The 15,498-nt window shown below is 44.7% G+C and overlaps 1 long non-coding RNA gene across 1 annotated transcript in view; it reads left to right on the top strand.

Annotated features, from left to right (window-relative positions):
* LOC125963081 (uncharacterized) overlaps window positions 1-13,426 on the top strand; it is a 106,067-nt gene extending 92,641 nt beyond the window's left edge. The window contains exon 3 of the long non-coding RNA XR_007474864.1: window positions 10,248-13,426. This is a non-coding gene — a long non-coding RNA (uncharacterized LOC125963081). The remainder of the gene's footprint in view (window positions 1-10,247) is intronic.
* Window positions 13,427-15,498: the final 2,072 nt, after the last annotated feature.

Genomic DNA, 15,498 nt, shown 5'->3' with positions numbered 1-15,498 from the left:
TTCATTTCTAATTTTATTGATTTGCATCTTCTCCCTTTTTTTTCTTGATGAGTCTGGCTAAAGGTTTTCGATTTTGATAATCTTCAAGGAGCAATTTTATTGATCTTTGCTGTTATTTTCTTCATTTCTATTTCATTTATGGGTTTTTTTTGTTGTTGTTCTTTCTCTAGTTGCTTTAGTGTAAGGTTAGATTGTTTATTTGAGATTTTTCTTGTTTCTTGAGGTGAGGTTGAATTGCTGTAAACTTCCCTCTTAGAGCTGCTTTTCCTGCATCCCATAGGTTTTGGGTCATCATGTTTTCATTGTCATTTGTTTCTATGAATTTTTAAATTTCCTCTTTGATTTCTTCAGTGATTTATTGGTTATTTATTAGTGTATTGTTTAGTCTCCCTGTGTTTGTGTTTTTTACAGTTTTCTTCTTGTAATTGACTTCTAATGTCATAGCACTGTGGTCAGAAAAGATGCTTGATATGATTTCAAATTTCTTAAATTTTCCAAGGCTTGATTTGTGACCCAAGATGTGATCTGTCCTGGAGAATGTTCCATGTGCACTTGAGAAGAAATTCCATTCTTTCAGGTGGAATGTCCTATAAATATGAATTGAATCTCTCTGGTCTATTGTGTCATTTAAAGCTTGTGTTTCCTTATTTATTTTCTCTTTGGATAATCTCTCCATTGGTGTAAGTGAGGTGTTAAAGTCCCCTACTACTATTAGGTTCCTGTCGATTTCCCCTTGTATGGATGTTAGCATTTGCCTTATGTATTGAGGTGCTCCTATGTTGGGTGCATAAATATTTATAATTGTCATATCTTCTCGGATTGATCCCTTGATCATTATGTAGTGTCCTTCCTTGCCTCTTGTAACAGTTTTTATTTTAACGTCTATTTTATCGGATAAAAGTATTGCTACGCCAGCTTTCTTTTGATTTCTATTTGCATGGAATATCTTTTTCCATCCCCTCACTTTCAGTCTGTATGTGTCCCTAGGTCTGAAGTGGGTCTCTTATAGATAGCATATATACATACGGGTCTTGTTTTTTTGTATCCATTCAGCCAGTCTAGGTCTTTTGGTTGGAGCATTTAACCCATTTACATTCAAGGTACTTAATTGATATATATGTTCCTATTACCATTTTCTTAATTGTTTTTGGCTTGTTTTTGTGGGTCTTCTCTTGTGTTTCCTGCCTAGAGAATTTCCTTTAGCATTTGTTGTAAAGCTGGTTTGGTGGTGCTGAATTCTCTTAGCTTTTGCTTGTCTGAAAAGCTTTGATTTCTCCATCGGATCTGAATGAGATCCTTGCTGGGTAGAGTAATATTGGTTGTAGGTTCTTCCCTTCCATCACTTTAAATATGTCCTGCCACTCGCTCTGGCTTGCAGAGTTTCTGCTGAAAGATCAGCTGTTAACCTTATGGGGAGTCCCTTGTATGTTATTTGTTGCTTTTCCCTTGCTGCTTTTAATATTTTTTCTTTGAATTTAATTTTTGTTAGTTTGATTAATATGTGTCTTGGTGTGTTTCTCCTAGGGTTTATCTTGTATGGGACTCTCTGCACTTCCTGGACTTGATTAACTATTTCCTTTCCCATGCTAGGGAAGTTTTCCACTATAATCTCTTCAAATATTTTCTCAGACCCTTTCTTTTCCTCCTCTTCGTCTGAGACCCCTATCATTTGAATGTTGGTGCATTTAGTGTTGTCCCAGAGGTCTCTGAGACTGTCCTCAGTTCTTTTCATCCTTTTTTTATTCTGCTCTGCAGCAGTTACTTCCACCATTTTAATCTTCCAGGTCACTTATCCGTTCTTCTGCCTCAGTTATTCTGCTCTTGATTCCTTCTAGAGTATTTTTCATTTAAGTTATTGTGTTGTTCATCTCTGTTTGTTTGTTCTTTAGTTCTTCTAGGTCCTTGTTAAACATTTCTTGTATTTTCTCGATCCGTGCCTCCATTCTCTTTCCGAGATTTTGCATCATCTTTACTATCATTACTCTGAATTCTTTTTCAGGTAGGTTGCCTATTTCTTCTTCCTCTATTTGGTCTTGTAGGTTTTTACCTTGCTCCTTCATCTATAACATTTTTTTTGTCATCTCATTTTTTTTGATGGGTCAGGCTGTATTCCTCTCTTATTGGTTGTTTGGCCTGAGGCCTCCAGCACTGGAGTTTGCAGGCAGTTGGATGGAGCCGGGTCTTGGTGCTGAGATGAGGACCTCCGGGAGACCTCACTTTGCTTCATATTCCCTGGGGTTTGAGGTTCTCTGTTAGTCCAGCAGTTTGTACATGGCACTCCCACCACAGGGGCTCAGGCCCAACCCCCAGCCTGGGAACCAAGATCCCGCAAGCCACATGGCGTGGCAAAAGAAAGAAAAAAAGGAACAAACGAAAAAGAGCAGAACAATAACAAAGAATAAGAAATAAAATAAAATTAGAAACATAAAAAATATATTAGAAAAAGTAAAAATGAAAATGAAACAACAACAAAGCAAAACAGAACCACAACAGCGGAAAAAAAAAAAAAAAAAAGGCCGGAGGAGGCCCTGGGGGAGAGGGGGCTTAGACCCAGGACACACATGGCCAGAGGGGGCTCCAGAGGGCCGAGTTTCAGGCCCGGGATCCCAGCTGGCTCGCCAGGGCCGAGCAGGCAGGGGAGATGCTGGCCTTGTTCCCCTCTGATCCTCCAGTCCCCTGAAGGTCTCTCCCCGTCCCCACTGATCCCCTCACCGTGAGTGGGCCTTTCTGAGGGTGGGAACCCCTCCCCTCTCCCAGCCATCCCTCAGGGACACCAGTCCCATCCCGCCTCCACGTTTCATACCCCCACTCCTTCCCCTCCACATCCTTCCCAGTCATGCGGGGATTCCTCCCATCTCCTTAGGGGTCTGAGGTCCCCCAGCAGTGCCTAGTAGGTGCCCTGGTTATGAGGAGACGCAAACTCCACATCCTCCTACTCTGCCATCTTCACCCCGCCCCCTACAATAGAATTCTGCATTTTAAATCACAAGGGGCATGCTTGGAAAATTATGACTGGGTCTTCCCGCTTTGATAAATGCTTGGACATTTTATGATTTTCACCCCTGGAGCCAAGCTAATCTGTTCCAGTTTTCTTAGAAATATTCCAATTTCTGATTTGCAAATGGAAAATCAGGCTAGCAATGCTTCTGCCTTTGGGTAAGAGAGATGGATGTCAGGATGTCAGAATTTCCTCCAACCGTCCTTTTTCTCTGACTCTGGTTTTGAACTTGGAAAATGTAGCCCAAGACAAATAGGGAAATGTGAGTAAGAGTTAGTCAATTTATAGATTTTCAAAGTATCAACAAAGGTAAATGAAAGAATCCGTTTCCAGCATGGGAAGCAGGCAGATTTTATGAAAGATTGGATGTAACTAGGATTAGTTTTATGAGATCTTTTGTCGTTAGTCCCCAACCATATTTTTATAAGTCAGTATGAAAACCTCCACCTGTCATGAACTGTGTTTTCCTGTGATAATTCCAACTGTGCGTCCATTCAGGAAATCTCAGCTGTCGTGGGATAGTGGAGGATCCGGCAGGAAGCAGTCGTCATGTGTTCTAGTTTCCGGTCATCCCATCCTGGGTCACTCGCTGTTCTCTGCTGTATCTACACCAACCCAATATTAATGCCTGTAAGATACTCACTTTTAGGTAGAATTAGAAAAAAAAACACAAATACAGGAAAAAGATCAGCATAAATCAGGAGTGGGACAGGACTTGAATTCCACCAACTGCCACCCAAATGGAAAATTCCAAGGAGCATCCACCCCCTTGATTTTCAAATGCATTCTAATTTATTCTGCTTTCTGAAGAGCATGAGCAAGAATGAATCTTCTGGGCTTCCCTGGTGGCGCAGTGGTTGAGAGTCCGCCTGCCGATGTAGGGGACGCGGGTTCGTGCCCTGGTCCGGGAAGATCCCACGTGCCGTGGAGCGGCTGCGCCCGTGAGCCATGGCCGCTGAGCCTGCGCGTCCGGAGCCTGTGCTCCACAGCAGGAGAGGCCACAGCAGTGAGAGGCCCGCATACTGCCAAAAAACAAGATGAGCGTAAAGAGGAACTGGGCATACCCATTAAGATGGCCACTGTTTTTTAAAAATAGAAAATGACAAGTGTTGGCAAGGGTGTAGGGAAACGGGGGTCCCTGTGCACTGTCGGTGGGTATATAAATGGTGCAGCTGCTGCGGGAAACAGTGTGGCAGCGCCTCAAAAATTAAAAATAGAATTACCATAGGCTCCAGCGATTCCAATTCTGGGTGTACACCTGAAAGAATTGAAAGTAGAGTCATGAAGAGAGATTTGCGCACCCATGTTCATAGCAGCAGAATTCACAGCAGCTGAAATGTGCAAACAACCCCAGCGTCCATGGAGGGGTGAATGCATAAGTAAAATGTGGTCCACCCGTGCAAGGGAATATGATTCAGTCTTTAAAAAGGAAGGACGTTCTGTCACAGGCTACAGCATGGGTGAACCTTGAGGACGTGGTACTGAAATAAGCCAGGTACAGGTACAGAGGGACAAATGCTGTTTGATTCCACCCCTAAGAGGTCCTTGGGGGAGTCAGGTTCACAGTGACAGAAAGTAGGGGCTGCGGGAGGGGGATGAGGTTTGAGTGTTCAATGGCGACACCTTCCGTTTTCCAAGAAGGATGCGTTCTGGAGATGGGTGATGGTGATGGGTGCAAAACCGTGTGGCTGTACTTGATGCCACTGAACCATATGTTTTTAAATGGCTGAAATGACACTTTTTTTCCACCAATCCAGAGTGTTTTTTTCTGTTTTTAATTTATATTGGAGTAAAGTTGATTTACAGTGGTGTGTTAGTTTCAGGTGTACAGCAAAGTGAATCAGTTATACATATATGTATCCACTCTTTTTCAGATTTCTTTCCCATATAAGTTATTACAGAATATTGAGAGAGTTCCCTGTGCTCTACAGTAGGTCCTTGTTATCTACTTCATAATAGTAGTGTGTATACATCAGTCCCAAACTCCTAATTTATCACTCCCCTGCCCCTCGATTTCCCTTTGGTAACCATAAGTTTGATTTTGAGTTCTGTGAATCTGTTTCTGTTTTCTAAATAAGTTCATTTGTATCATTTTTATTAGATTCCACATATAAGTGATATCATATGACATTTGTCTCTGTCTGACTTACTTCACTCAGTATGATCATCTCTAGGTCCATCCATGTTGCTGCAAATGGCATTAGTTCATTCTTTTTATAGCTGAGTAATATTCCATTGTATATATGTACCACATCTAAAAAGAAGGCGAATTCTGCCCACAAGAACGAAGTTGGAAAAGAAGCTCTACCTTCCAGTGAAAATACAGACCTTAACAACTAGTTAAAATATGAAGTATGATCTACTCCACTCAGGGGGATTTCAACCCAATAGCCAGTAGGTGAAACGTCTAACATGCTCATCATGTGAATCTCCCTGAATCACGCAGCACGTATGAGTGTGCGTAGTCGATATAACAAGATGGCATGTGAGTGCGGAAGGGTACTTATTTCACCTGCACAGTATAGTGTCTCGATCTCACAGGGCTGGAGAAAATGATTCAGGGTTAAGCCCCACTGAGATCATTAGTCTGTCTCGGGGCAGGAATATTTCACAGTAGAGGAATATTGGGGAAATTTTACAACACATTCTGTCCACAAAGCAAGCATCACTCTTTTGGGTAAGGGGTGATGACCTCCCAGGTGGATCCTGGTAGTTGACTCTTTGACAGTCAAATAGGACAATTCTTCAGACACAGGTGGCTCCCAAGATGAACCCAGATGGCAAATAGACACCTTCAACAAGTCTCCCACCTTCCCATCTGGTGGGGTCTTCTGGTGCCAGATCATCTCCCTGTCGGATCACGTCTGTGATTGGCCCTTGTCCCTTCCTGTTTTCTGGATATAGAAGAAACATCAGGCACCAGTGGTCACCAACACATCTGTGTGATTATTTTAATAGATTTAGACAAACTCAAGTGGGACGGATGGTCCCAATCCCATTTTCTGACAAAAAGATGCTCAGAAGACTTGAGTCATCAACTATAAATCATCCATGACTAATATCATTAATGGTGGGAGAACCCTTCACAGAGAGGACTAGGGTCGCTCACCAAAAGAAAGGCAGCGGCACTGCCTTTGGATAAGGCAAAACCAACAAAAGCCCACCACACCTCAATGTCTTAGCTCAAGATGCTGTAACAAGATGCCAGAGGGTGGGTAGCTTAAACAAAAGTAATTGATGTTCTCACAGTTCTGGACGCTAGATGTCCAAGATCGTGGTGTGGGCAGATTCAGTTCCTGGCGAGACTCTCTTCCTGGCTTACACATGGCATCCTTCTTGCTGTGTCCTCACATGGTAGAGAGAGAGATCTGGTCTCTTTCTCTTCTTATAAGGTCAGTAATCCCATCATGGGGGCTCCACCCTCAAGATCTCATCTACCTCTAATCACCTCCCAAACACCCACCTCCTAACACCATCCTGCTGGGGGGCAGGGCTTCCACACAGGAATTTGGGGTGAGGGACACAATTTAGTCCCTACAACTCATCCTGGTAAATAGCATCGTTCCGTTGCTCAAACCAAAAGGGAAGCTTGGTTCTTCCTCCTTCCCCATATTTCATCCATTTTTAGGCTTTGCTCATTCTATCCATGACAGACATGTCCAGTTATCCCCATCATGGCAGCCACCAGCCCAGACCCAGACACATTCATGAACCTGGACCACAGCCTTAGTCTCCTCAGCATCCCACCTTTGGTCACCGTTCTCCCACTCCCACTCCAGGCAGCTGCGTCTCCAGCTCCACAGCCTCACCTCCGCCTGCACAGCCTTACCTCCAAGCCACAGACTCTAAACTCTCCCTCTCCCCACCGTGTCCTACAGGACCCAGGGTGATCTTCTGGGGCCTCCGTCTCCCCATCTCAGCCCACTCTCTCACCTGCCCTCCTCATTTCAGGCACACCAAGCTCCTTTCTGTTCTTTAACCCACGGGTCCTCAGTGGTCTCCTGTGCTCCTTTCCTGGGTGTTCATTCCTTCTTGGGCTTCAAGAGGAATGGCACCCCCTCAGAGAGACGTGCTTTGAGTTTTCCATTCACAGGGACCTCTCCCACCATCTGTTTACTTCCTCAAGACACATATCAGATTCTTTTTTTTCAATTTTTTAAATTTTATCTTATTTATTTATTTATTTTGGTTGCATTGGGTCTTCGTTGCTGTGCACGGGCTCTCTAGTTGTGTCGAGAGGGGGCTACTCTTCGTTTCTTCGTTGCGGTGCATGGGCTTCTCATTGCGGTGGCTTCTCTTGTTGCGGAGCACAGGTTCTAGGCACACGGGCTTCAGTAGTTGTGGCACGTGGGCTCAGTAGTTGTAGCTCACGGGCTCTAGAGCGCAGGCTCAGTAGTTGTGGCACACGGGCTTAGTTTCTCTGCGGCGTATGGGATCTTCTTGGACCAGGGCTCGAACCTGTGTCCCCTGCATTGGCAGGTGGATTCTTAACCATGGCGCCACCAGGGAAGTCCCCATATCAGATTCTTTAGTTCTTCATTTCTTTTTTCTGGTCACCGTTTATCCCTCCTAGTACAATGGATGTTCCCTGGGAGCAGGGAGAATTTCCAATGGGAGGCTGTCCACACCTCCCAGGACCTGCCTCACAAAGAAGCGAAATGTGTTAGGTGGATGAGAGAGGGGATGACCGTTCTCACCTGCCTCCCATCCCTACAAGCAGAATCTCCTCCCCCCAGGATGTCTTCCACCTTCTCCTCCCCTGAGGAGCTGCCCATCCCCCAAGGCTGACCCACAGAGCAGAATCTTATCAAGACTGTGACTTACTCCTACATGTCCAAACTCCAATTAAAATGACTAATAGGGGTTCAGAGAGGGAGAAATCAACGTCATGTCTAAAAAAACAGGAGCTGGGGCTTCCCTGGTGGCGCAGGGAGTCCGCCTGCCGATGCAGGGGACACGGGTTCGTGCCCCGGTCCGGGAAGATCCTACATGCCGCGGAGCGGCTGGGCCCGTGAGCCATGGCTGCTGAGCCTGCGCGTCCAGAGCCTGTGCTCCACAACGGGAGAGGCCGCAACAGTGAGAGGCCCGCGTACCGTAAAAAAAAAAACAAAAAAAACCCCCCAAAAAACAGGAGCTAGTGGCACTCCTATACCAGAATCACAGAAGGAGTTTAGCTGGACATATTGCTATGTATAAAACCAACTAAAATACAAACCAGAGTAATTGAAAAAGAAGGAAAAAGTGGGGGAGGGATAAATTAGTAGTTTGGCATTAGATACACACTACTATATATAAAATAAACAAGGTCCTACTGTATAGCACAGGGAATTATATTCAATGTCTTGTAATAACCTATAAGGGAAAAGAATCTGAAAAAGAATAGATAAATATGTATGTATAACTGAATCACTTTGCTGTACACCTGAAACACAACACTGTAAATCAACTATACTTCAATTTAAAAAAAAAGATTTTAGTAAAGAAATGAGATTCAGGCCTTCCCTGGTGGCGCAGTGGTTGAGGGTCCGCCTGCCGATGCAGGGGAGGTGGGTTCGTGCCCCGGTCCGGGAAGATCCCACATGCTGCGGAGCAGCTGGGCCCCGTGAGCCATGGCCGCTGAGCCTGCGCGTCTGGAGCCTGTGCTGCGCCACGGGAGAGGCCGCAGCAGTGAGAGGCCTGCGTTCCCCCCAAAAAAAAAAAAAAATGAGATTCAAAAGATTTATGAGATTCAGAGGAAACTGGAATATTTGATCCTAAGCAAAAAACTGAGGTAAAATGGTCTGCATGCAATAGGTAAACATGATTTGCTGAGTTTAAAGCACTAATGCAGGCACTTTGTACTGTGAGAAATCAAATTTGGGTGAAGTAGAAAACTGATGAGGAAAAAAAATCTTCCCAGCATGCAGAGGAAAGTTTAAAATGCTTAGGGGAAAAAAAAAAGATCAATTTTGAGACATTAAGAAGAATCGCCAAAGCCAATCTGTGAAAAAGGATTTCCTACAAAGGAATATGGGATAGACGGACCAGAAGCACTAGTTATAGAAATGATAGAAGGTAAATGTTTAAAGCCAAAGAAATAGAAAAATGACTACATACTGACTTCTCAGTGAAAATTTGAAAGAAAACCAATTCTAGACATGCTCTGGTAGCATTGTCAAACAAGATAAAGAGTACTCTACAAGCGCTCATGGAAAGATAAAAATAACAGAAGAGCCAGTACTGGTCTGGCTTCATTTCATCTCAGCCACAAGAAATGACACAATGTTATTGGACCTCCAAGCACTGATGAGGGGAAAAATGTCATTATGAAAAATTCCAGGGCTTCCCTGGTGGTGCAGTGGTTGAGAGTCCGCCTGCCGATGCAGGGGACACGGGTTTGAGCCCCGGTCCGGGAGGATCCCACATGCCGCGGAGCGGCTGGGCCCGTGAGCCATGGCCGCTGAGCCTGCGTGTCCGGAGCCTGTGCTCCGCAACGGGAGAGGCCGCAGCAGTGAGAGGCCCGCGTACCGCAAAAAAAAAAAAAAATAATAATTCCACAGTGAAACCATTATAAAATTATCTATTGCTCCCAAAGTAGTGTTAATTTTCAATACCGTTAATACAATCAACTGTATTCTACTCGGTAACCGTGCAGAGCTGCAGACTCAGGTGGTGGAGAGGAAACCACTTTCTAAGTAAATGAATGAATCCTGCAGCCAGATAGATTTATCCCCTAAATCGAACATTTTTTGTGTTATGCAAATTATTTGCCTCCAGAGCAGTTAGAAAGTGTAAAGAGGGGATGATTCTTGATCCACACTTCAAAAAGACATCAAAAACCAGAAAGCAAAACAGGTGATGATTTTCAAAAGTTTTTCAAAAATCAGATCACAGCCGTCATCCTTGTCTTCAAATCTATCAAGCCGTGGAACAGGGATAAAGTATCTTTAATAGGATTTTCTGATGATGACTAAATAATTTGTATAGTCTCCTCTGAGGGACAGAATCAACATGAGTTGATTGTAATGTGTTTGATCCTTTCCTCTGTAGATTAGTGCTCTTTAAAGAGGGGGACAAGTCTTCCCACATGAAAATGTGGAATTGAAAACCTTTCTAAGAATTAAAGTATTGGCTAAAATCCTAAACTGCTATGTGCTCCAAAGAAAAAGTTACAATTGTATGGGAAGGAGATCTATCTAAGACGGGATATTTTAAGAACCGGGCATCCATGAATCTGCTGAAATGTTTTTTTTCCTTTTCATCATTTCAGAAACTCAAGAGAGTCGTTCGACTTTCTGGAAGACCCTATTGAATACGCAGAAAATGGAAGTGGGATGGTCCAAATCCACAGAGACGAACTCCCGTGCCATCTGTAGAATTGTTGACTCCGTCCCTGGTGAGTGCCCTTGTGCGTGTCAGTAAACGGTGTGTGTATTCCTGAGCTGCTTAGAGCAAAATATGATTCTTAACCCTGACCTTGACCTACAGGTGTTGAGGGGATGAGGTAGGTAATCCCCTGCCGTATTAATCATGGTGACCATCCTCTGCAGTGGCTCTTCCGAGACAGAGATTCAACTTAGAATTTCCCTGTGACATACTTTCTTGGGTCCAACTGGGACTCAGAACCAGGAGGGGGGGTACCATACGGCAGGGCCCCCTGAGGCCCATTTGGGTCTGAGTCATAGCTGGGTCAAGAGCAATTCAGCCAGTCCGTGGAGTCTTTGCTGCACGTGAATTATATGTGAGAGTCAGGCACGAAATGAGAACAGAATGCAGTCAAATACTCGACCACGATATCTAGGATTTAAGCCCTGCTCAGGGCGCAGGGCATGTCTTAACTTGCAGCACCTTCACTACGGCCCTTGAAGGAAGACATCCTCTGGCCGATGTTTATAAATGAGAAAGCTGAGGCACAACGCTTGAGTCAGTGTCAAGGTCACACAGTTTGTAAACGTGGAAGAGTCGGGATGCTAATTCAGACAGTATCAGGCGCAGGAAAAGGAAATGACTTGTATCTAAGTGTTGGGGCCGATGGTTAATTTCCAAACGTGGTCACCATCTATTGGAAAACCCCTAAGGTCTAGCATTTGAGAGATGGAGGGCAGAAATTCCTTCCAGGGAAGAAATACCCAGACCCCCTGGTGGAGAGTCATCTGGGTTCTGCTGGGAAGTGCCCAGGGAAGTGGTCGCAGAACGCTGTGTAGCAGCCAGGTTCTCACCTCCCTGGTATCTGACTTGAGGGTCTTCCACCGGGAAGCAGTAGGAGCTCCTCTTAATAGCAGAAGCTATGTCAGTAGTCGTTGTAGTGACAAAAATTGTCTCCTCAACCAGACACTATCAGGCTCCCCTAAATTCTTCAGTGAGGTCTGAGTTTTGGACTTTTGTGTACATTTCTGCATTGTCCAATTTTAGCAAGAGCCACGCTTAGTCGGTTTAACCAGAACCCACCCCCTTCGTATCTGGTCATCTCCATGTCTGGTCAACTTCGTATCTGCTCATCTCAGTATCTGATTAGGTTCCTCATCCTGCACGCCCCACCCCCCAGGTGACATCTAGTCACCCTTCCCTGTCTTCAGCAGGAATCCTGTGGGGTCAGTTTAGCCAGAATGCCCTCACCCCTAATTTTCCTGTTAGTAGTTTTCCATCCACTGACCCTCCCCTGCTCCGTGGCTATAAATCCCCACTTGCCCGTGCTGCCTTTGCAGTTGAGTCTGGCTCTATACTGAGCTCTCTTTGCTCTATTGCAATAGTCCTGAATCAAGTCTGTTTTTACCACTTTTTCTGTCCTGCTCTGGTTTTTCTTTAACAGTAATAGTAATAATAGCAGTAGTAGTTGTTGTTGTAACAATGATTGGAGTAGGAGTAGCAGTCATAGTAGCATTAGTAACAATCGTGGCAATAGTTGTTGTATTAATAGTAACAATCCTTGTAGTAGTTGTTATCCTAGCAGTAGTAACAAGAGTGGCAGTAGTTGTAGTAGCAAATTGTAGTAGCCGTAGTAACAATAGGGGCAATAATTATTGTAGTAGCAATAGTTGTAGTCATTGTAGTAGCAATGCTAGTTATAGTAGTATCGATAGTTGTTACAGAAGTTGTAGTTGCGATACTTGTAAAAATAGTTGTAGTAGTATTTGAAGTAGTGCCTATAGTTGTAGGAAGAGGAGGAGAAATAATTACAGAAGCAGTTTAGCAGTAGTAATAGCACTAGGTCTAGCAGTAATCATTGTCCTAGAACTAGTTGTTGTAGTAATTGTAGTTGTAGCCACAGCAACAATTGTAATAGTATAACAGTGGTACTGGTAATTGTTATAATTGTAGTAGTAAATGTAATCGTTGTAGTAGTCATTGTAGTACCACTCATTGTTGTAATAATTGTCATTGTGGCACTAGTAATAATTATAGTAGTGTCTGTCATAGTCGTATTGTAGTAATTGTTAAAATTGTACTCATAGACATAATAGCTGTAGTGATGGTTGTAGTAGCATAAGTGTAATCACTGTAGTTGGGGCGGTAGGAATAATTGTAGTAGTGGTGGTAATAACAGTAGTTTTTGTAGCACGAGCAACTGTTGTAGTTGTGGTAGTAATAGGAGTTGTGATACTAATAGTTGTAGCCGTCACTGTAGCTGTAGCAATAATTGTAGTAGTTGTGATAGGAACAGTAGTAGCTGTCGTAGTCCTGGTAGTACCATTTGCTGTCACAGCAGTAGCTGTAGCCACAGCAATAATGGTACTAGTGGTCGTCGTCAGAATTGCTGTGCTTGTAATAATAGTAGCAGTTGTAGTGGTGCTGATTGCTGTAGTCACTGTTGCAGTAGTCACAACTGTAGCAGCAGTGGTAGTAGTCGTTGTGGTAGTAGTAAGTGTTACAGTTGTGAGAGTAACCCTAAGAGTTGTAGTAGTAATTATACCAGTACTAATGGCTGTAATAGTTATAGCACTGGTAATAATTATAGTAGTGTTTGTAATCATAGTAGTTGTAGTAATTGTTGTAACTGCAGCAGTAAATGTAATAGTTGTAGTGGTGGTTGTAGGAGAGGTACCTTTTATAGCAGTAGCAACTGTTGTAGTTGTAGTAATACGAGTTGTCACAGTAAGAGTTGTAGCAGTACTAATTGTAATAGCGGTGGGTGTAGCAGTAGCAAAAATGATAGTAGCCGTGACAGTAGTAGCGACTACAGTAGTGGCAGTCATTGTTGGAGTCACTGGAATTGCTGTACTTGTAAGAATAATAACAGTAGCAGTTGTAGTACACATTGCTGTAGTCATAGTGGTAGGAACTTTTGCAGCAGCAGCAGTAGTAGTTGTAGCAGTAAATAGTACAGTTGTAGTAGCAAACCTCATGGTTGGGGTAGTAGTTACAGTGCTAATTGCTGCAGTCATTGTAGCAGTAGTCAATCGTAGCAGCAGTAATGGTAGTAGTCGTTGTCGTAGTGGTAAATGCTACAGTTGTAGTAGTAAATGCGATAGCTGGAGTAGCAGTTACACTAGCACTAGTCGCGGTACTCATTGTGGTCGTGCAGCAGTCTGCACACCGTCATCACTAACAGTCCCGCGTGTAAGCTGTGCTGGGGGTCGGGTGCAGCCGTAGGAGTTCTCACCGGCTGAGCTCAGTGGACCCTCGCCGTGCCTTTATGTGACCCGTCCCGGCCTCTGAGAGGCGGAGTGCCCTGCCCAAGCTCGCACAGCTGGTACCAGGCACAGTCTCACCCCTGCATCTTCAGTGCTTGGCCCTGCTTAGGAGAGATAAGGAATTAAAACACACTTTCTAAAAAATAAAAATAAAAACCCAAAGCTACACAAAAGGAGGCATGCTTTCTGTCTTCAAAGAATTCTCCACCACTGAGGGCCATCACGCCCGGGGAGAAATGGGGCAAGAAATCACCTCCAAAGACACGCACCTTCAAGGTTACGGATGACACACGTGTCCAGGAGAAAAGTCTACAGTTTTTGTTTGCTGTGAAAGAGATGCTTGAATCCAAGGATTGTGAGAAACCATTGAGAAAATGGTTAAACCGATGCCACCAGATGCATTCCTCTCCTTCTCGAGAGGCAGGGAGAGCCCACGAGAAAGCCGTTCCTCATTAGGAGTGGGCTGTCATCCAGATGTGCTCTCAGAGCAGCTTTGCAGTTCTTCCTTCACCCCCGGACAGCTCTCGTGACCACCGTGACCGCAGCCAGGGAGCCCCAGGGAGCTTTGCAGCCTGAGGATGTTACAGCATCCGTGGGAGCTGAGCTCGTTTTCTAACCTCATGGGAGACCCGTCTGCATCACAATTCAGTACCCGGTGTTTGCAAGCAGCCCGCTCGCAGACCTCCCACCCCCTCCCCTGTGTGCTCTCTACAAGGTGAGCCTGGTCTCGTCTCGTTTGCTCTACCCGGCGCTATGAGTCCCGCAGGGCCGGCTCCTGAGGGAGTTTGCCTCTTCCTGATACAGGTCGCTTATGACTTAGATCCCCTCTCTGGTTTCCACCGGGATGACAGGTGGTCTGATCGTGAAGGGACTTTGGGGACCTCCATTTTCAGATGGAAAAACAAAAGTCCGTACCAGCTCCATGATATATTCGGTAACATGACCGTGTCTGAGACCTTTTAATGCCAAGAACGTCTCAATGACTGTTGGGCTTGGATTTATGCAATTACATGACGTGTGGAATCGGTGTTGTAGGTGCGTTTCTGTGTGTATAACACACACATACGTATATAAACATCCAGTGCCTTCACCACACACACACAGACTTATACAGACATACACGCACGCACTAATATACTTTGTCTGTTATACGTTATTAAAAGCGTAACAAAGTACATTTAGTAAAAGTATGTTTTACATCTACTTATTGGACAGCCTGTCTCAGTGTACTTTGAAATATTTATCATCCACAACTTTCCCCAGACAGGTGAGGTCAGAAAGCTTATTCCTTTTCGTTCCAATGTAGCAAAAGCAGGACATTAAGAGGACGGTGATTAATTATGACATGTCCCCAAAAGGGCCAGATTCTTGCCTTTGGAACCATTTCCAATGTAATGTCTTTTTCTTTACCCTGGAGCCCTGCCGACAGACCCCTGGGATGGGAGAAATGCGCCTTTTGGTATCACACACCCAGAACGATGTTTAACCAAATATCTGGGTGCCCCGTGACTAGTCAGGCTGAAACACGAAATTATCCCTCACGGGTCTTCCAACCCTGGAAAAGTGCCACAGCTCAGACATTAAGAATAAGGAAAGGGCTTCCCTGGTGGCGCAGTGGTTGACGGTCCACCTGCCGATGCAGGGGACACGGGTTCGTGCCCCGGTCCGGGAAGATCCCGCATGCCGTGGAGCGGCTGGGCCCGTGAGCCATGGCCGCTGAGCCTGCGCGTCCGGAGCCTGTGCTCCGCAACGGGAGAGGCCGCAGCAGTGAGAGGCCCGCGTACCGCAAAGAAAAAAAAAAAAAAAAAAAGCTTGTGATGAGAAATAGAAGAAAAGTCAGGATACAGATTTCTCCGTGTTTACTGGGAAGTACTTCCAGCAGGAGGCTTG

Source organism: Orcinus orca, chromosome X (genome assembly GCF_937001465.1).
Source record: "Orcinus orca chromosome X, mOrcOrc1.1, whole genome shotgun sequence".
In the NCBI taxonomy this organism is placed as follows: Eukaryota; Metazoa; Chordata; class Mammalia; order Artiodactyla; family Delphinidae; genus Orcinus; species Orcinus orca.
The sequence above is the reverse complement of the archived record's forward strand: the minus strand, read 5'-3'. Positions and strand labels throughout refer to the sequence as shown.